Source organism: Vollenhovia emeryi, unplaced genomic scaffold (assembly GCF_000949405.1).
Source record: "Vollenhovia emeryi isolate VEMERY1.0 unplaced genomic scaffold, V.emery_V1.0 DF939126.1, whole genome shotgun sequence".
Taxonomy (NCBI): domain Eukaryota; kingdom Metazoa; phylum Arthropoda; class Insecta; order Hymenoptera; family Formicidae; genus Vollenhovia; species Vollenhovia emeryi.
This window is the reverse complement of record NW_011967240.1, coordinates 1035346-1058138: the sequence shown is the minus strand read 5'-3', so window position 1 is coordinate 1058138 and position 22793 is coordinate 1035346. Positions and strand designations below refer to the sequence as shown.

Here is a 22793-nt window from a genome sequence, read left to right as displayed (position 1 = left end):
TTAAATAAGTAAAACAGTGAAATTAATTATGATAAAATTATTTTTACTTTTGTAAGTTAAACAACTCATTCAACAAGCAGTTCATACAAGCCATTTATAAACTATAGATCCATGTATGAACAGATGTTAAAAAGAGTCACATATTATATGTATAATGTATTAAAAAATAATTCAATTAATTTATTATTATAAAAGTGAAGTTATTAATTGAAAAAATTAATTTATTATTATTTAAAAAATTTGAATTTATTATTCTTATTTTTCAGAATTGCATTATAGCATAAATAATTTACATAAAAATATTTAATCTATAAATGACATAGTAGTATTTATCAGTACTGCCGTAATCGGGCGTTTATCTTTGAATTTCACTCTCTAATTGACAAGTATTCCTGCAAACTTCTTAGTTACTTATTTGCGTTCGTTACGAATATCTTTCTCATGAACAGTCGGTGCGAAACGCGCGATGTAGTACGCGATATTTCGTGAGCCGACAATGAAAGCGGACACGTGTTTCCAAACCGCTCGCGCGCCTCTACTTCGGATTAAAGGAATACACCGGGAGGTAGTAACAGTAGACTCATTAGTCATTTACGCCTGTTACGAATGTCTCGCGTGTTTATCTTTGAATTGGACGCTGTAATTGGCGTTTTAGTAACAAATGGTCCTGCGAACTCCTCAGTTACTCACTTTGCGTCCGTTACGAATATCTCGTCCACGTAAATTTGGTGTGAAATGCGCGATGTAGTATGTGATATTTCGTGAGCCAAACAATGAAAGCGGACACGTGTTGCTTGCGCGCTTCTATATCACGCGATTAAAGGTATACACCAGGAGGTTACTCGCTTACTAATTAAGAAGATTAACTATCGCCACCGGCACGTATTGGCGAATTCGTAATACAGACACAAGTGCGATTTGACTTAAGCCATTAGCAAATGCGAGAATATCGTTAAAAATTATATTTTTGTGGGCATTACATTCTTAGCTTTTAAAGAATGTATCTTTATAAAACACAGTATCTGTTTGTTACACTGAAAATGTATACACGTATACATATACGATACTCGTATATTACAAAAAAAGCTTTTTGTCTATTTAAGATTTTTTCATATTCTATTTTCCAAAATTTAACTCGGAATTCATAATACACGTACGTACAATAGAAGGAGAATTCAATTACTTGCTGTAAAACAGCAAAGTTCATGTATCTACAGTTTGTAAGAATTAGAGAGGGTGGCTGATGTTTAAGTAAAACGCGAAATTTACAAACGAAATGAAAGTATTATCTAAATTCTTGTTAGTCAACCGAGGTGAATGTGTACAGATATAGGTCGACTGCTTTACACGATTGCATTTACAAGCCAGCGAAATGTCGCGAAGTGATAGTATATCGCTGATAATTAGCTCTTTAGATACAGTCGCGCGTACAATCATGGAAATTAATTTTGAAAAGAGATATTGAAAAATTGTAAAAATATATAAGAGATGTTATATAAAATAATCAAAGTTATATAAAATCTATTTAAGAGGGTGATCATGGAAAACCCAACAGCATTTTTTAAACTTTGGAAGAAAGTGAAACTAAAAGAAGTTCTGACAAGTAACATAAAAGTAAGGACGTTTCGCTTATAAATGTATGCAATGTGTATGTCAATTATCTCTTTATTTCTTATTAGCTTTCTATGGTAACGTGGACGACGAATATCCATTTCGTAAAAAGAGAAGGTCGGGATACGACTTTCATTCCTCTTTGCACGATTCAACGCCTAAGAAGGTTAAAGAGCACACAAGTCGGGCCATTAATATTATGACTATATTACGATCGAAATAAAGCACTGTTCGGTGTAATGTAATAGGCAATTACAACATTAGTTTTGAATTGACAGACGTGACATCTCTCTTAATAAAACATTAATAAAATGTCAGTATGTTTGATTAGCATCATATTTCCTTGCATCCTTATAAATCTAAGCTATACTGAATTATAAAGAACATCTGCAAGATTAATTGCAACATGGAGATTCAAGGTTTAGGTTGTAAATGCTAGAAAACGTCATGCAAGCATTTATGCTTGAATTGTACAAGAAATTAATATAATGTATAGAATATCGTTGTTTGAGAGTTGTGCTGAGATAGAAACGGAACCACTATTACGCCGCATTCTTGGCATTGAAGTAATTCGTACCACGCCTAATCAGGGTGGGTGTGGCACCCGTGACGTACTTAATGAGCCATACAGCAGGCTCGTTACTGTATATATTCGTATGCACTTGTAGAAAATTGTAAAGAAAAATTACATGCACTGACAAAAGCGAAAGTACACACGTTCCTATTCGTCACTATTCATTGGTTTTCAAGCGAGTGTGTTTAACATATAATTTTCGAAACGCTGTATTTAAGATTTTGAAAGATTAAGTATGACCAGAGATTAGAAAATATAAAAGCAAAATTTAATTTCATTCTAAATATGTAACCTTCTTCTGGTAATAATTGCCAGAAAAATGTACAAGCAATATTATATTGTTATACAAGTTGCTCTGCTATTATCGAATGTTGTGACGATTAGATATTTCGACCAAACTAGGTCTCAAATTTTTCCACTTAAATCAAGCTATAGTTTTAATTTCAGATTTCAGTTACAGTTGCATCGGATAAAAACTGATGTAATTTTAGAGTCCCCCCAGCATCCCCGTCCAATCAATGGTTCCGTTTTCTTTGCGCAAATGTGTTTATTTTATTTTATATTTTCTTAAACATTAAAAAGAAAAATTAAAAATGATATGAATTGTGTATGTACAATAAGATCGTATATACGTTTATAATGTTTTAATGGCGCGGAGTTATATGACAATGTTTGAAATGTACACAAAATTCACTTTATAATAACATTTGTATAATAATACAACGTTCACTTTGTGATATTATACAACATTTTTATGCAAGCATATTACTCCAGTTATTGTCGGCATATCAATAAATGACGATTAATTACCCAAAATTTAATATCAATTATTAACTTACAATCGTTTAGTTTATTAAATTCTCGAATAATAATGATTAAATTTCGGAATAAATCTCGAATTACTATTGCACTTTGTAATATAATTGAATATGAAAGCCCTCTTCATAATTGCAGTTTTTTTCACAGATTTGATGCGTTAGCACCGTGTTTAGTGCAAAATGACTAATTAAACTAAATCAAGGTCCTTTCACTGATTGTGAGTGGCGCGCTTGTAATTGATACAGAAAAGAAGGATCTTTAAAGTAGCGAGCATTCTGTCTTGCTACATCGTGTTCTGCTTCTACGAGATTGATCTGCGAAAGTTAAATGATTCGTCGAATAATAGAAGCCCCGCTACAAGAAGAGAATGAATCTCGGAATTATTAGAATTAGAATCAAGCATTTTAATAAATATATGTAATAAACAATTTTTTAATCCTATCCTTAAGATACGAGTATATGTATTATTTCATATTTTATTTGATACTTAATAAACATTGTTAAAATAATATAATTATTTGGTAAAAACTATAGCTTTTTAGTTCTACAGAAAAGTACATGCACAAGTACGTGCAGAATTTTAGATAATTAAGACTTAACAAAAAGGTTACACATATACTTTTAATAATTTAGCAGTGTTGTATGTACCAAAATTTTTAACAACTACTTTTAATAAACCGCAATAAAAAATAAGTCGGTTTTAATGAACAAGGAACAGCAAAATGACTGTAATAGAGATTGACCTTTGCGGGCATGCTAAATTCCTTCTTCCTTGATAGTGTCTACTTTCAACTCCATAAACTAGAGAAAGGGAAATGATTTACGTGGAAAAAGCTATGTGAGATGCAAAAGCAGGTAATAATAAAGTTATTCTTCGATAATTGTTACGTAATTATTTGCTATTCTTTTACGTAATAATTTGACAGTAATAACTGTTCATTCGCAATTACAATATCCAGTATATGTAGATATTTCATACTACGTAATGTGTAATGAAAAATACAAATTAATTATTAAAGATTTGTAATAGAAGATGCAAGGAAGAGAATTGATTTTTATATTCACTGTTCTTGTCAATATTGTCATAATGTTATTGAACATTTAAGAAATTGAGATTTGGTCAAATCACACTCGCAATTATTGATCAAAAGCTTTGCGGTCTTTAAAGAAAAATCTTTTTTAAATAAATTATTATTCTTTCTTTTTGCTCTTATTCTCCTTCCGATTAAAAAGATTGTTTGGTACGTAAAAAATTTGGCACAGATTGCTCTTTTGTCTCGAAATTGCATGAATTTTTAATAAATTAAAATTCTATTCAATGTTCAATTGCCGTTTGCGTAGCGCATCTTCATCCGAAATCATTATTCCGAAAGCGATCAGCGACCGCTTAGAATGCGATCGGCGGAGACTACCGGCTGAATCCTTGTAAGGATGACGCCAATTAAACCGCATTGCGCGCATGACGAGACTTGGTATTGCGCGCGTCCGAGAGACAACACATAGAAGATTCCCTTGAGCTTCAAGTTCAGGGCGCGCGTCTCTCTCGGCGTTATAGCCTAGGTTGGCGAGAGACGTTTGCATCATCGAGTCTTCACCACGAAGGAATTACGGATACGACTACGAGTAAGCCGGTTGCATCATTGAGGATCGTTGCACCTCGCGAGCCGTCCTCGGATCGAGCAAGATCACGGATCGTCCTCGAGACACGAACGTGCAACCTCCTCGATTCTTCCGCACTTCATTCAACATTTTCTCTGAGTCATTCGTGGACCGTAATTCCACGTGCTCAAAGATCATATTCTTGAATGTTATCGCTTTGCAAATGCATCAAATTACAAAGACCTCCACGATACCAACGTGAACTGATTTTAACTTTGACCCTCCATAAAGCTAATTTATGAACGATGTGCGTAACGTGTTGAAGACAATTTTTTGCCTTTGATAAATTATTTACAATTTAATTAAAACTTTCGTATTCTCGTAAATTTTACCTTCTTTATCCTTTAATGCTATTGGGAAAACGTTTGTTATGCATTGAAACAACTTGAGTAAAACTATCTTAGCATTTCTAAATTAATACACGGAGAGAATTTTCTTTTAAAATTTACCCTGAAAATCATGTAATCGTGAGGCATTTTGAAGAACTTTGTGAGAGTTTGAAGTTTTTTGTAAAAATTTAATAATGATAAAATGTATGATAAAATTTCAAAAACTCAAAATCGCTCGTACATGCTACGTTCTCCCGCGATTATATGATTTTCAGGATAAATTTTAAGAGAGAATTCTCTCCGTGTGTGTAAGATTTATTTTACATTATACTATACTAAAAAAATCAACCTGTCATAACTAAATATATTACCTAGAATCTTGATTATTAAAATTATTCAAACGATTATCTTTATCTTTTCATTGATTTTCCTGAATATGAAAGATACGTTCCAGTGTCAAGTTTTTTAACGGCTTAACAACATGCTGTCTATTATATTAACACGCGCTCATGTAATTAACGCTCATTAAGAGCACTTATGACTTCTGGCTTCATCAAACGCGGTGTCGAGGCGTATCTCATTTTTCGTTAAATTATCATCGATTGGATCTTGACGCGTCGCGGCTCACTGCCATTAAGGGAAAATTGGGGGCAAACAATCAATTAAAACGCACCGTCAGCAAGTACGTATCACCTATCTGACAATCGCGAAGTGTCAATATTTCGCAAAAGGCTCCCTGTGAAGGTTCGCTCGCTCGCGCGTTCGCCTCACGCCGCTTAATGCTACTTGTACGTCGACGCGATATAAACCAGGCCGCTGGCATTGATCGCTGGATATTTCATAATCTGTGCGCGCGGGCCTGTTATTTTCCTGTTCCTGTAGTAATTAGATTCTGCGATTGCAACCCGCCCATCCGAACCCTGTTCGTTCCGGTAGGATGATGATCAGCCGAAAGGGAAACCGTTGATAAGTACCTGTTCGTTTCTCGTGCCTGTTTTCCGCACAATTATTCCTCTTTTTTTCGTTTTAAACGCCCGTTTTGAAACTTAAAGAGCGTGTATGCACGATCAAAAAGTCAATAATATATGGTGTTGGATACGACCGCCATAAATCGCGAGTAGATCGCGCACCTTATAAATCTAAATGCAACAGTCTTTTAAAATTACAAAACATTAAAGATAAAACGGAAGTAAATGCAAAGAATTGATTATTAATCAGCGAGAAGTAAACTACTGGTTAGCATTAATAAATAATGATTTTACCTATGAGAATTAAAAATAAATAAAATATAAGTCTACAATGTAATATTAAAAAAATGTATAAGTGTTGCACTTGAATAAGAAAGGCGCTGTTCGTCACTTCGCATAATATGCGAATTCACTTCCCGCAGTTAACGGAGATAGTTATTCTCTCTCGGCGATTACTATCGATATCGGTTCTCGCGACACAATGCACAATGAGCGAGATACGCGGCATGCACGCGATAGATATGCACATGTATATTGTCAAGAGACGACAGTACGGCTCCGATAGTAGAGTCGATCTCTCGCAACGGATTCCACGATTGAATTAATTCGTTTCCAATTAGATGGTCCCCGGTGCGGCCCATGCGAAGGTAGGCAAAGCGTGGATCCCGCAGCGTGAAACATTTTAATTATGCGCCGATGCGTGGGACGAATTGCGCGTGACGCAACGGAGAAACTACGCGATAAAAGCTGCCGCAATTTTCCAGGCCGAATACAGAGGCTGCTGTCGACGTGCCGCCGCCTTTATGGTTGCACGTCGTTGATTAATACGGAATCGAGGCACACATACATTCGCACCGTACGATCAATTCCTCGTTTGCGATGATAATAAAGGCGCGATATGCCGCGTTATCTTTTCGCTAATCGATCTAATGCAACGATCACCGCCGCCGCTCCTAATTACAATCGAGGTGGTAATGATTTCTATTACCCTGCCGTTGGTGTACAAAACGCGAGCTTTCAACATTTCACATTTCGTATACGCGACGGCGTACATTTCCATCAATATTTTTCGCGATAAAAAGTATCCATATGTATTTCAATAAAATGAAAAATGGTTTGATAACAAATGTAGAGAGAGCGCAGGTATATCATATTTTGTGTCGGAATTAAATGCGACCGTACGTATGCTATTAAAACGATTACATAGTCGAGATAGCGTCGTGTGCAAGTAGCGTTTCATAACATTCTCACTAATCCATCGAGCGAATATCTAATGAATAATTTGAAGCAGCAAATTTTTTCGTTTCTACATGCACTTCTGCAAGTGGCCGAAGAAAGATAGTGAAAATATTTTATTTTATAATCTTTTCGCGCTGTTTTTATTCCCATTACACAATGTCGCAATTTTTGCCATAAAGTCAACTGTGAACGAAACGTATGCGGACATTAAATCACGTCGCTTTACTTCGGTTAATGCAAATTATGAATGCAATTATTGCTACACGCGTACGGAATGCAATTTGTAAAAGCGTTATTGTGTCAGTTTATGATCGCATTAACCTCTTGGTTCAGTGGAAAAGATTAATCAACACAGCTTGGCTTAATTAAATCCCCGTGGAAACATTTTCGGTGCGTAACAGGAAATATTTTTGGCAGTAAAGCGGGATTTAATATTCATACTGAAAACTACATGTTTTAAACGAGATATTTCGAGCATGCAAAGCTGCCTTTTAATTAGATTTAAGCATCCTCGGGAAAAGTTCCTTAATTACAGAATAGCAAGTAGCGTTTGTGCGGAAACAAGTTGAATGTTACTTTAGTAATTAACTCCGAAACGCGAGCATATGTGATGTCTTATTTAAAATTAAAATTCATCTTTAAATATTTAACCTTTGTTTATCTGTGCATTTTCTAATTTTATCACACTTATATTTCTCCTCTTAATTTAAAAATTTATGTTAGAATCAAAAATTGTAATCTGAGAGAAAAGAAATGCAAAACATCTCTGGTATAAATGTTATACATTTTTTTAGCACTTACTAGACAGTTGTATTAACTTTTGTCTAGTAACTGAGAAAACTACTTGGAATCCCAGTCAAGATGTAACGCTTTTCTTATAGTTACTGCACATAAAAGAAGCGCAAAATCTGCACCCAATTGGTGAATAAGAACAAACCAATAAGTATTTTAATAAATAATAATCTACTAATACTAGGCAATAACTGGGCAAATGTCTAAGCAAACTGCATATTTTTACAAGGAAAACTGCTTCAGCACTGATAAATAAAACTCTATCAAGTTCTTGTCCATTCTCTATGCAGTATTATTAGAACTAATGAGAATGCAGTAATACTAGAGAGTAACTGGAAGGGTGTCTAGAAAATCTGCGTACATTTCTACCAGGGATATTTCTACAATTTTATGTCACTTAGTATTTGTCATAGATACTTCATTTAGAGTATCTATATTAGAATATAACTTTCGCGCAGTTTAACAAAGACTTATCTACGCTATCTTGAAGAAAGCAAAAAAAGAACTTTCTTCTGCCAAGGTGGCGTAGATAAGTCTCCGTTAAAATGCACGAATGTCTTGGGAGATGTTCTACATAAGCTATCTTTGCGTAACAACACGTACGCATACAAATGCGTGGGGCTCTCGCCGATATTCGCTTATAGAGTAGCAACGTGGATATCTATTCTATGCTATTACAGAGCCGTGCGTGTAACCACGGAGAAAGTTCGGCGTGCGGCTGCCGAACTATAATGCAACCGCGATGTTAAAGCGCACTAAAAATGGATCGTGTTTATTAACTTTGCCTCCTTGCGGATACTTGTCCGGATCTATCGGAATGAAAGGAATTACCGTGGAATGATCAGATACCAGCAGGAAATAACACGCGCCCGGCGCGTTAATGCGAATTTGTGTCAGGAACAAATACTAATTTTATCTCTGATCGACGCGGTGGATTGGCAGCGCAGCCTTTGATTCTTCCGTTTGGCAAACGGATAGATGAAACTGTTAAAGCAGGAAATTAAAGTCCCGTTTACTACACGGCCGTCTGCCGTTCGAAAGTGTACGCTGCCTCTTCGCTACGGTCACTTTTCGAGTCGCGGGTGTCCATTTGGAATAACGAGAGAGAAAGTTGGATGACACAAAGTAACGTATAAGCATTGGGCTAAATATGAATCCGCGTAGATCATTAATGGTCGCGTTGCATCGATAATTAATTTATCTGATTCATAATTTTTTAAGTTCCACCTTAAAGTTGTAACGCAATAACATGCCAAGTGCTCGTGGAAATTAACTAGTTCGCATTGTGCACATTACAACGCGGATCTCGTAAGAGCAATTATAGCCGCACTTATCTTTTTGTGTCTTTGGAGAGTTTACACAGCCGACGTAACATGATGCAAAAATAATAATTGTGCATGAATTTACGTGCACTTACTATATGTTTTGTCGGACGTACATGCAGTTATTGAAAATTACTTAAATTATTACGAGTTGAATATCTTGTAGATCTATTAAAGCTAGCGTATGTCTGGCTAAGAATGTTTTTCATAGGAAGATTTTGAGGTATTACGAGTATAGCAATTTTTTAAGTTAAACTTTCATAATTTAATTATCTATTTAAAGAACAATTCTACTCGCGTAAGACTCCGTTTCCTCTTTTTGGTCATAAATTTTCGCGATACTTGTAGCACACTTGCCTTTTTATCAACTACTTCGACTGTTAACGTTATATAGGTGAAACTGAGTCATTATAAACTTTCATTACTTTAATTGTCGAGGCACGTTGAAGCGTACACGTCCACGCTGTTTTTCTGTCTCCCTTCTCTTCGGAAATTGAAATAGAATTTGGAACAGGAATTCACGCGCATTCGTTCAAGAAAACCATATATCCGTCACGTCGTAAGGAAATAAAGAGCATGTCAAAGTGATATTTTTAACGGCAGTTTTCACACGGTAGTAACTACGTTCGATGGTTTTATACGTAATCAGGCACAATATATTTCCACGGTGTCGTGCCATTTCATGGTTCGGAACCATTCAACAGCTGGCGTACGAGATTCATTAATCTTGCTACGTGATCTACCCGATTCTGATTGATCAAGAACGTTGATGTAACTTTAAAACGTTTGTAAGCTTGCCGGAAAAAGACGACAATTTATCATCGCGTAATAGATCCCATTATTACAACTTCACGCTAGCTTGATTTTATGCGCAACATGTGTCCTATCCAGTAGTCTATGATAAAATTAACTAACAGTTTTAAAACCACAAGCACAAATAGCTTATCAGTTTAGATTTTATCGTATGTAATATATTTGTCTGCGATTTTATTTGAATTTATTTAAAATGTATTTCGTCTCAATACATGTGTCAAATTCTTTCATACGTGTTCGATTAAATGTTTAAAAGAGAAAATTGTAGAGACACGGTTTTTAAGTACTTGTGGAAAAAACAATTTTGCAACTTTATAGAATATTCATATTACCATGCAGCCGATTAGTCCAAGTTTAAATATTTCTTAGACAATTATAATAATAAAACTTTGACCGCGTAAAAGCGCAGGTTGAAAGATTTACGCGAGATTTCTCCTGCACATTTTTTCGTTATCGATTACTGGCGTGTCTTGAATTTATTAATTTCCCAATTTCTTTATTGCAAGATTTCACGTAGACTGTAACAAAGCTAGAGAAAAACAACGTGAAGAACGCGCGCATACCGACTAATTATAATGTGACAACGGAAACTTGCGCGATGAAAGTAAAAAATTCCGCGCCCCGTGTTAATTCACGTATGTCTGATCGGTGTTTTTAATTAATATCACGGCAGCTCTCTCTACGCGAAGCAATACGAAATAAAAATATTCAAGTCTGGTAAACTCTACGTGTAATTGGTACAACTTGTACGTATGATTAATACATCGATGTGTGCAATTCGTGTGAGTAATTCGTTCAGTCATTTTTCGACCTCGATATAACATTTTTTCGGTTACGACATTTTAATTGATTACTTAAACATGAAAAGCCGTTAATAATTGTGCTAAAATATGTAACGCGTAAAATTGCGCAACTTTTAACTTTTATAATTGTGTCGTAAACATTTCATTCCATGTGTTCTCCTGTTTAATATTTTCTTATATATCATATATACATATGTGTATATTTTTTTTCCGAATACATACCTCTTTAATTGATAACGCGAATAAATTTTACTTGAGATACAAGAGATAAAGATTACTTGGATAAATTACCCAATGCGTGATAACGTAATTCTTTTTTATCTAACCGGCTCGTTTTTCGTTCTCGTTGCACGTTAAGAACATTCACGTCTTCGTGGATGCAATTAATATTATCGTGCTTACACGTGCTCGTATAAAATACATGCTCATAGACACAGGCAAAATACCATCACCGGTGCGGGAAATTGTACAGGACAAGCGATTTACATGTCTAAAGAAAGCATAAATAATATTCCCGTCCACCGAGCTGGGTGTGAGGAGTAAACGACGTTCACGCGAAAACGGCCCGTTAGATTCGCGCGATAATTAACACGGTTGGACGAACAGAGAAGTCTAATGGCGGGACCGGTGGTCTTAGCTCCTGGATAGGGTGCCCAAGAGTGAAAGTATCCGTAATTTCTTTCGCAAATGTGTCTGCCCACCCAAGGAGGAAGCGAAACGGAGCATTGCACAAGGTTTGCACAGTAGAATCGCGATTATACGCATATTTAATTGTCCGCGAATATCCGAGTATCGTGCGGTCGAATGTTTAATCGCCCTAATAATGTTGCGAATTTATACGTATACATCGTAAAAAAGATTTCCAATGCGGATATGATACCCTTTTTCTACGAGTATAACGATCCTTTCGATGTTAAAATCATTTCGTGCGTGATATTTCTCAAATTGCAACGATATGGTCGATAAAGAAGCGATAGCTTGTCAATTATCCTAAATATAACCAATGATTTCACTCACCAACCGCCGTTCGTAACACTGCGTTGTGTTAAGTTGCCACCGCACTGCCGTTGTGTTAAGTCGCCACCGCACTGCCATTGTGTTATCGTCGCTGCGCAGCTATTTGCACCTAAACACAAAATTATAATAATATTAGATTTGACAATATTGTGTATTTTGTTGAATATTTTCTATTGATTTTAAGTATTAAATATAGATACCCGCTATGCGAAGCTTGCAGCAACATTATTGCAACATTGCAGTGTAATGTTGCATAGATATTGCAGAGATATTATTTCATAATATTACTTTAGTAATGTTGTAGTATTAGTTTAAAATATTGATACAATTATGTTTGTGATAAGTGTATAGTGTTCACTCGTCTCACTATATACATATAATTAAGCACGGATAAGATTAACTGATATTTAATTTTTTAATTAAATGTATCGCGAAGATGTTCGACTCAAAGTTCTGACCAGCATTTGATTCCGTTAATGAAAGAAAAATTTTAAGATTATTCATTTCCGTTATTAAACGAAACACTTGAAAATTATACATTGTAAATTATACAATTATAAATTATACAACTGAGTTAATCGAGATACAATCGTCCGAAAATAATTAAAAATTCAATGTCGCATATGTCTTTTCATTTATAAATTCCGTATAAATTAGTAGTATCAATAGATCACCGATATAAGTGCTAGTTAAAGCATTCGATTTAATATTTCGTGTATTATTTTGCGCTTTCAACCTAGAAACAGCCGACAAATTATATTCGAATCGACGAGAGATTCAATGCGACGATACGAGATGTGTCCGAATACGAGCATTATTTAAAGGAGCAATTATCGTCCGTTGTTATCGCAATAATGAATTAATTTCAAGTTAGCTAGCGCTTTGATCTTTGGACGTGCAAATTTCATGTGTAAATCGTGCGAGATATCTGTCTTGTCGGTTAACCGAGCATCGATAGTAAATCGCGAGGATTCAACGATCACAATGATATCGCGATCGCTGATTATTCACAGAGCGCGAGCGCGGATTCTTCCCGTAATTGTCGCGAACGCGTATCGAGAAAGAATAATACAATATGCGGAGCAACGTGTACCTCAAAGCAACTCGTTCGACTGTCGACGAATGAATGATCGTGCGTACGGCGTGACCTATTGTTTTGCCGAGCTCCGTAGACCGAGCCTCGATTCCAAGAAATGACAGCGCCGTGAACACCTCGGTCGAAAACAATCTATTGTGCCGAATCATTCGACGCGGCATTCAAGGCTGATGTTCCGCGTGTTTTCGCGACGCTTTTCGCAACGCGATAGTCTCCTACGAGAATTATTAACATTTGTCAATCGCGTTTAACACGCGTGATTTGATGTAGAAATACGATAAGGGATTATATAAATTAGTTTAATTTCAATAATCCACGAGCGATACCCTTCTTAACGATCCAACTCGGACGAATCTCTCTCGCGTCGTGCTTTAAACTTTTCGTCGGTTGAAGTGAAATATTTATCACTTTGAGATTAAAAGCGCAAAGTAACACACGAATCGCCGGGTACAATGATAACAAAAAATTATAATACATCAATCGCATGCCAAGAAATAATAATCTTTCTAACATTTACACGTACAAATTGCACGTATAATATAAAGTTTTTATTTTCGGTCAGTTTAAATCCTGATTGAATTAGACGCAGGTCTGCAATGCGAAAGTAACTCTGAAACTTTACTTACCCGATAAAACAAATTTCGTGAAATATAAATAAATGTCTGTGCGAACATTATATAATACGTGAAATATGTAAAACCGACCTACAATTCTTTTCAAATTGTACGTGTTACACAGTTCTTAAACAGCTTTTATTATATTGTACATTAGCGGCGTTCAGCATAAAAAACGCTGCTTTGCCATCTGATTGGCGTATGCTTCTGATTACGGCAGAATCGAGAAGCATACTCCAAACAAATGTACGAATTTTACAGTTGCAAAGCAGCTTTTCCTGCTGAACGCAGCCAAAACGCGTATCAAATAGTAACAAATAGCAAATAACTACTAAAAAACAACTAGGCCGTTAAAACTGGAGCGGCAACTTACTTGATCATAGAGAATGTAAGTATCTGAATCACTTCGGTGACGGATGAAAGACGCAACGCGTCCCGAACGTATCACTTCACTCTCTTGCTTCCGATCGGAAGCTTCTCCGCGACTGCTTCCACGGCAAGGTATCACCAGTAATGCCAGTAGCCTAAAAACATTTAACGTTTAAACGAGAAGTTTTTATACCATTCACAGTTGTAAACAAGGCGGCTCGCGACGCACCCGCGTTCGAATGGATCAGCAATTACGCGAGTGATAAACAAACGGTTCACCGCGCTCGACCGCCAAATTTCCCCCTCCTCCAGTGACCTTCGTGCTTTTCCGAAATAGTTTTTCGCCGAGTGTCGCTCCGCCCGTCGCAGGAGCCGGACGTGTATCGCGTGCTTCGTTTCCGCGAACCTTGCCGCGTCCGAATGGATCGCAGTGATATTCGCCCTGTCTCCGCGCGTTACCGCAGGGGACAAACCAAGTGTCTTACTGATATCGACTCAGAAGTGCGTGCTTCCGCGTACGCGTATGTGCGTGTATCGCCGCGTGTCAACGTCCGCGACGTTCAAATACGAGTCCGTCGGTTTATCAAACTTGAAAGACTGCGCGGAGAACTTCCCTCAAATCGCCCCTCTTCGGGGAGCGAGCGATAAGTGCGTACGTCGTTTCACCGCGCTCTCCGATCGACCTACCGAGAGCTTTCCTCCCCTCTGCCGGTGGTGACTTTGTGCTTTACCGGAACAGTGTTGCGCCGAGTGTCGTCCCACCTGTAACAAGAAACTGCTCAGTGACGCCTCGTTCTCGCCAACGTTCCCGTCGATATTCATGCGTACAAACGAATGGTGGTTACGCGCGGACTTTGCGCGCTACCGCAACGAAATAAGTGACACGGCTCATCGCGCTTACCGATCAACCTTCCGAGGGCTCTCCTCCTCTCTGCCGGTGGTGACTTTGTGCCCTTTCGGAACAGTTTTGCGCCGAGTGTCGTCCCGCCTGTAACAAGAAACTTTGTCAGCGACGCCTCGTTGCCGCGTACACACGGATGGCGGTTATGTTCGCGCGGACTTTGCGCGCTACCGCAACGAAATAAGTGAAACGTTTGATCGCGCTCACCGATCAACCTTCCGAGGGCTCTCCTCCCCTCTGCCGGTAGTGACTTTGTGCCCTTTCGGAAGAGTTTTGCGCCGAGTGTCGTCCCGCCTGTAACAGGGAGCTGCTCAGTGACGCCTCGTTCCCGCCAACGGACACAAGTGCGCCTCGTTCCCGCCAACGGATACAGTGGCGCTTCGTTCCCGCGTTCAAACGGATCGGTGGTGCGCGCGTGTGCGCGTCTTGGCGCGCTAAGGTAAGCGAAATGAGTGAAACGGCTCGCCGCGCTCGCCGATCGAGAGCTTCCGGGAGCTTTCCTCCGTCCGCCGGCAGTGACTCTGGTGCTTTTCCGAAACCGTTTCGCGTCGATTCCCGAGCCGAGTTCCGTGCGCTGTCCCGCGTCCCTCGTTCTCGCGCTGCTGCGCGAGGCCGAGACACGGGATCCATCGATCGTCCGTGAACGCCGCGGTGTATTCGTCAATAAAAGATTAATAAGAACATTGCTTACGCGACATCCGTACGTACATTCGATCGCAATTCCCGACGCGTACATTCGTTGCCCGCGTACGTCGTCGTTCGACAGAAACGGCGCTCGATGGACGGCAGCCATGTTGGATCCGCGGAAACGGGCCGGACCGTGGACCGTGGACCGGCAACCGAAACCGCGGAATCGGACCGGCGACGCAACATGGCCGGCGATTGAAATCCTTGGTTCTGTTCGCGCTCGTTCGGGGCGAAGCGTCGGGACGCCGCGGCGCGCGGACCTGGCGTCGTCGCGACCGAGGGCATCTTGAGCGTCGGAGGCGGGAGATGAAGCTGGATCGCCCGTGGTCGAGTGCGCTGCAGCGAGTGCGGGCCGACACGCGCCGCGCTCTCCGTCGTATTACGGTACGAGGTTGTGATTGTAATAGCGTCAATTCTTGCATTTGACTTTGTCTTCTTAAACACCGAGAGTATTTTGCCAGAAAATGATCCGTCTGGATGCTATACAGATCTCGTTTTACAGGTTGGAAATATTTCAAGAGATATCTCGGACGATCCTCGAGCGTAAGAATCGACCATGGACAAGACTCGAGTGCACTCGGTGCGCACTGGCGCGACCGAATTTGCTGTGAGATTCATTCGTCTCGTCGCACGAGATCCCGAATTATCGGGAGTGAATAGCGCTCGTAGAGATAAGCGGCTCTCTCGTCGGAAACGCATCGGGCGTCGACGTATAATTTATGCGATACCAGACACCGTACGTCGCTCGCGATTAGCGCGAAAGGTCTCTTCGAATCCCGCGTGAATTCCTGCGCAGTCGTGGCGTCATTTGCTCGCGCTCGCGTATTTTCCACGTTCTAACGCTCGTGTGTTCTTGGTTTCCGTTCTCCTGCATCCATACGAGATTATTGATTCAGGCGCGTGTCCCTTTCATTTGAATTCCTTCCCGGCCGTGTTGTTCTTTTAAAGAAGACGCGACGAATTTTCCGTGGGTCAATCGCAACCCAATAAACATATCGGCTGATTTCTTTTTTCGCGAGGTCGCATCTCGATTCTACGCAATCTTCGGGTTCTCTGCTTAAAGGATCCTAAAGTCGTCCGTTTTACCGACACATTCGAATATAGGTTTTGCGGTTGGTAAATCTTTTCGTTAGCTTTTATGCACAAAACAATGCCAGGATAAGTTGCGCACCGCATAGCAGAACATTTTCATACGTGAAACACTCAGGTCAGAAGTCTAATGGAAAAGATATTGGTATTTGAATTTTTCAATTTTTAATCGCGATCAATTTGAAATTGATGCAATTAAGAATTAAAACGACTTAAGCTGGCAGAACTTTTTTTTATTTCATAGAATTAAATGAGTAATTTAATACTATGAAATAAAAAAGTTCTGCCAGCCTATGTCGTTTTAATTCTTAAATTACTTTAATAGAATTTAATTAGTAATTTAATTCATAGAATTTAATTTATAGAATTAATTTTAGAATAAAATTACTAATTTAATTCATAGAATTTAATTCATAGAATTAAATTACTAATTTAATTCTATGAAAGTAATTTAAGAATTAAAATAACTTAAGCTGGCAGAATTTTTTTTATTTCATAGAATTAAATTACTAATTTAATTAGTATTTTGTTTCATAGCATTAAATTAGTAATTTAATTCTATGAAATAAAAAAAGTTCTGCCAGCCTAATTCGTTTTAATTCTTAAATTACTTTCATAGAAATTAATTAGTAATTTAATTCATAGAATTTAATTCATAGAATTAATTTTAGAATAAAATTACTAATTTAATTCATAGAATTTAATTCATAGAATTAATTTTAGAATAAAATTACTAATTTAATTCATAGAATTTAATTACTAATTTAATTTTCGTAAAAGTGGTAAGTCGCCAGTGATGAAAGAAATGCAATTAAGAATTAAAACGACTTAAGCTGGCAGAACTTTTATTTTATTTCATAGAATTAAATTACTTTTATAGAATTAAATTACTAATTAAATTAGTAATCATAGAATTAAATTACTAATTTAATTAGTAATCCTCGGCGTGGAGTAAGAAGTAAGAGTAGGCGTAAGAGAGCTACTTCCGGTTTAATAGAGCTGGAGTAAGGGCGTAAGCGAAATGAATTATTTTTATTTCTTACGCCTACTCTTACTCTTACGCCTTTTCACGCATGCTTACAACACCTACTTCACCGTATTGTAGATTGAGTCGGCGTAAACAGCTTACGCCAAAAACGTTACTCCTACTCTTACTTCTTACTCCACGCTTACGCCAGTTATTGTAGACGACGCTTTAAAGATGCCTTTCAATATGTATGTGTACCTACTCATGCGTGCTGTGTGGGCAATTTCACATTGCTCACGATAAAAAAATTGAAAATTTCCAATACCAATATCTTTTTCGTTAGACTTCTGACCTGAGTGTTTCAAGTATGAAAATGTTCTGTTATGCGGTCAGCAACTTATCGTGGCATTATTTTGTGCATAAAGGCTAATAAATAGATTTAACTGTAGGTCAGAAACGCGAAATATTTGCTAACGTCGCGGTCCTTTACGTTTGTACGAGTTAATTCGAGATTGTGTGCTTGAATTGTGCCGGGAAAATGGAGTAGCCGTTGGCCAGCGATCGCGATCACTGCTCGGAATTGTTCTGTAGATAAAAACCGCGAAGTGACTGTAGCGAATTTCTTGATTGTTACGTTTATGCGAGATTACGCGCATGAGGCCACTGAAATGTGTCGTAGCGAACGCTAATGTTCACTATTTATATAATTGTTCAGACGGCAATTTATCGTATCAGTGCACGGTTAAAAGTCGCACGTCTCGTCGTACTGGAATTATTCTAAATAAGTAAAACTAAATATCGCATAAATACGAGCCCGAGAACGCCGAAGAAAGTAATGAACGATCGTGATTTGTGTACGAATTGACACGCTACGCCAATTTCATTAATTTTGCCCAACTGTGATATTCTTCGTACCGTAATACTGATGCTTACGTCAGGATTTCGTGTGATAATCGCGATCGGAATTCGGAAAGTGAAATTTTCGCGAGTGTGTGCTTGTGAAATCTGGATGAGTTCGTCGACGACGGAGGAACCGGAGCAGAATCGCAGCGTCACGTGGCAACGGCTGGTGAGTAAATTTACTCGTTATATTCATCTGATGAGAGTAGCGTATTTATTAACGTTGATTCCGTATTATTCGCCTGCTTCAATTAAATTATTATTCTTGCTGCACCGTTGCAACTTGACAAATGAATATTAGAGTTAAGATTGCTGTTACTGGGGCAAAAGTTTAAAATGCATAAGATCACAGAAAAGAGATGCATACAAGCGTTAATGATTGAGATGTTAGTATGGGATCATATATCTTTATTGCATCTGCCCTAGAACTGTGAGAAAAGTAATTATTAATTAAGAATTATAAACTGTGTTAATGGATGCAGTTAAATATGTAATCGGAGATAGAATGTCACCATAGTGATGAGTGAATTTATGTTAATATATTAATACAACTAGTTGCAATGATCTGGCATTGCTACATCAAAGTAAAATCTTTTCTTTTCCGAAAATTAAAAATAAAATTGAGAGAGATGGATACATTTAATTTGATTAAATACGTTATTATAAATTATATATTTTATTTGTATACCTTGTCATGTTAGCTTTTTAAATTTAACTAGTTTACTAATATTTATATTTATATACTTTCTTTCTCCGGCTTATATATTTTAAATTATATAAGTACATTTAATTAGTTTTTACAAATTTATTTGAAAGTATATAATTTTCAAGTCTCCTTTTCTAATTTATTCAACAAGATTTATGAATAAGAGAACCGGTGTATGTATTTTTAACTTAATTTAACTGTTTGCATTGATATTCCGAAAAAATATTAAATATGCGTATATGTATTGGATACATGCATAAAAATTAAAATTACTAGTTACAGTTTTAATTGGTATTGTACCTTCCTAAATTCATTAATTAACGCGATTCTATTATAGACAGAACGTCTTTCACAATTGGTGAAACGCTCTGATGTAGCAATGATCGTCTTTTACCTAATGTTCAGCGACATGATTCGATTGAACAAAGATTAGGAAGAGAATTGATTGTTAAAGATAGTAAGACCGATGTTAAGTCGGAAGTAAAGATTTTCGAAATGTAGCGTGAAGAAAACGGCAGATCGCCAGTATATGCAATAGAAATTATTTGCCGTTTTCGCGTAAGCGTTACTTTATTATCGACGTCATAATTACACAGGACGATCTAGAGTAGCGCGAAATCGTAAAACGGATCAATTTTATCGCGTCAGTCTCGGCATTACCGAACCGTAAACAGACCTAATAATTCTTCGTGGGTTATAACGCGATTTTACTATAACATGCGAGTATTATCTCGTAGATGCAAGTATATTGATGTGTAAAAATAATAGAAGAAAGTCCTCTATTATGAGATAACGAGGGTTTCCTTTAAATTAATAGGCATCATCTGTTGATTCCAATATGAATTTATTACCCTTGGAGCGAAATCTGTTTAGTGAAAAATTCATTCTTAGATTGTGTAATCGCTGCAAAAAAAGATTTCTAATTAAATTTGGGTATTGAAACCTGCTGTCTCATATTAGAAATCTATCTCACAACCGAGGATTTTCCTCTATCGATTTACTTGGAATGATAAAAATCATTGTGTCTTTCAAATCTTAATTTTTCAAGCAGCTTTTCAAGTATTTGCATATTATTCCTTAAATCGTATCGTTCAGAAAGACTTGTGATAAAATAGTAGTTTATCTATTGATATAATATGAGACAGCATTGTGGTTTATTCTGCTTGAACTACATTTCCAATTGAAGGCAATATTAATCAGTTACTTTGGAATATCAAATGTGTGCAATAATCGTGCTATAATCGATAAATATATAAGTAAAAAATATATTTGCGATTACAAGGAATATGTATTGCATTCCAGTCGAATGCCTATCTAACTTCGCAATTTAAAGTTAACTAAAAAACAATTAGTCACATTATTATTAATTTACTTATAAAAGTGTTAACGAGGTTACGATAGTAACAAGATTATCTCCGTTTATTTACGCGTATAAGTAACATCTACTTAAAATTATATAACGTGTTAAAAGCAAGAAACTTCTTAGTTTATATTGAATGTATAAATCATAAATTACAAATACGGAGATAAACGCGCGCACAAAGTTGATAAAATCTACAACAGTTTCAACGGATTAACGTGCGAACAGCCGGACGCCGGTTTGCAGAAACAGATATGCGTCAAACGTCGCGTCACGTCTGGTGAATAATCCTTTCTCCAGCAGCCTTTAATTTTATGCCGAATTCCGGGTGAGCCTGAAATAGTCCTGCGTATATTTCAACGTGTATCACGTCACGCTATCATTAACTTGTCCTTTCTTTTGCCCAGTTTTTTTTAACAGGATGTAGACTTGCGAAAGTATGACGAAGTCAGGTAGTTTCTGCTTTTTAATGACGACGACAGATCTGCACACAAAGTATCAGTATTAATAATAACACTAGTACACAAGCAGTTGTCTAAATATTTGTACATCTTGAGAGACGTTTATATCACTTCAGATTTTTAATTACAAATATATATAGAAATCTCTAATTAGAAACACGAATATGGTGTGACGTGAATTGCGTGTACATATCGGAAAATATGAAAATATTCTAAGTTATTGCTTCACCGTCGAACATATTTTTTCGATAAATCTCTGATTTCGCCCCAATTGAATATATACGTGCTCGATATATTGCTCGCTTTACTTGTACAATGTTAAAATTATCCGCCACAAGTTGGTTCTTGCTCGCCAGTGGATCCGATTTCAAGTAGCGAGCGGGACCAGTCGGTCGAGTTTAGTCGTGAATCACATTTGAGAGTGGTCATTCGACCGGTTAGACGCAGCGATCCGTCTGTAGCATGCTCCGTTGATCCGGTGGTATGGTGAAAGGAGTTTGCGCGGCTTTTAACGCCCGCGCGTTCCAACGAATTTGCCCGCGCGATCTAGTATATGGCTGATAGGCATACGGTAGCGTAACACAGGACTGTGTTCTCGCGTATGACCGTACAAAACGCGCAAAACGTCCCAGGCTAACAAAATGCATCATTAAACTTCCAATTAACACTTTCAACTAAGTCGGCGCGTAGGGCGTTGCGATGCCTGACCTAAATTAAAGCGGCAAATAAGAGAGAAAGAGAGAGAGAGAAATGAGACCTTTACGTGTATTAATAGCAATGTGGCAAAATGAAATCCAGAGTTTTACTTTTTTTAAAATGAAACTATTTATTTTAATAAATCGTGAGCTTCACGGTCGGGAACCGCTACGTATGCGAACAGCAGATATATTTTATGTAATGAGAACAACGCGCAATATCAATTACGCCAAATTTATAAATTAGCTTATGAATAAATACATACATATGACGATGGTCGACTTCGGTCGCACAGTCCAACCCTCGTCGGCATAATAAAACTAGGACTCTCTACGGCCCTGAGTAGCACCTTATATCGGTTACCATCAGTGAATGCCGTTTCCGAAGGACACGCTCGGTTACAGCCGGTGCTACGTGGATGTTGTTACATACGGTACTGAATATCCGTTACCGCGGAGTAAACGTCACGTCGCGCAAGTCATCGGCTGGAAAGCGCCCCGGGTACAGATCACCCGGAGTGATTCCTCAACAGGCTCGTGCGAACCGAGGCCTGGACTTTCACGGATAGCGTGCGATCGATGCACGTGCTGTGGGCGCATATAGTTTTCCTTTCTAATACGTCGGTTAACATTAGAGTTTACGATCCCGGAATTTAGTTTTCCGCCCGGAACTTCGGCCGATCGTATCACGGAGGAAGATACGAGCTTTGTTTTCTTCTGACTTCTCTCTTCTAATGAGATGACTTTTATCATGGAAATCGTATGTTCGTTTGTAAGTTAATAGATGTTTGATGTAACTGATATTTCTCACGTCCCTTTTGTTATGATGCGAAGTCGGTGCAGAATATATTGACGTGCGTATACAGTGTTGCTTTTCTTACGGCGACAATTTGATGTCACTAAAGTAAAAGTAAATTTCTAAAGTTCTTCGGCAAATTAATTGCCACGCGATGACGTGTACCAAACATGAGTGAACGAATCTTAAAGCGATCAAATGACAGA

The 22793-nt window shown here is 37.7% G+C and overlaps 1 protein-coding gene across 1 annotated transcript in view; it reads right to left on the bottom strand.

Moving 5' to 3' along the window:
- Positions 1-13093, bottom strand: part of LOC105568981 (laccase-5-like) — a 115925-nt gene extending 102832 nt beyond the window's left edge. The window contains exons 1-2 of the mRNA XM_012025085.1: positions 13040-13093; positions 11947-12055 (exon numbers count right to left, since the gene is read on the bottom strand). The gene's annotated coding sequence lies outside the window, so the exon portion shown is untranslated. The remainder of the gene's footprint in view (positions 1-11946; positions 12056-13039) is intronic.
- Between the last annotated feature and the right edge of the window lie 9700 nt (positions 13094-22793).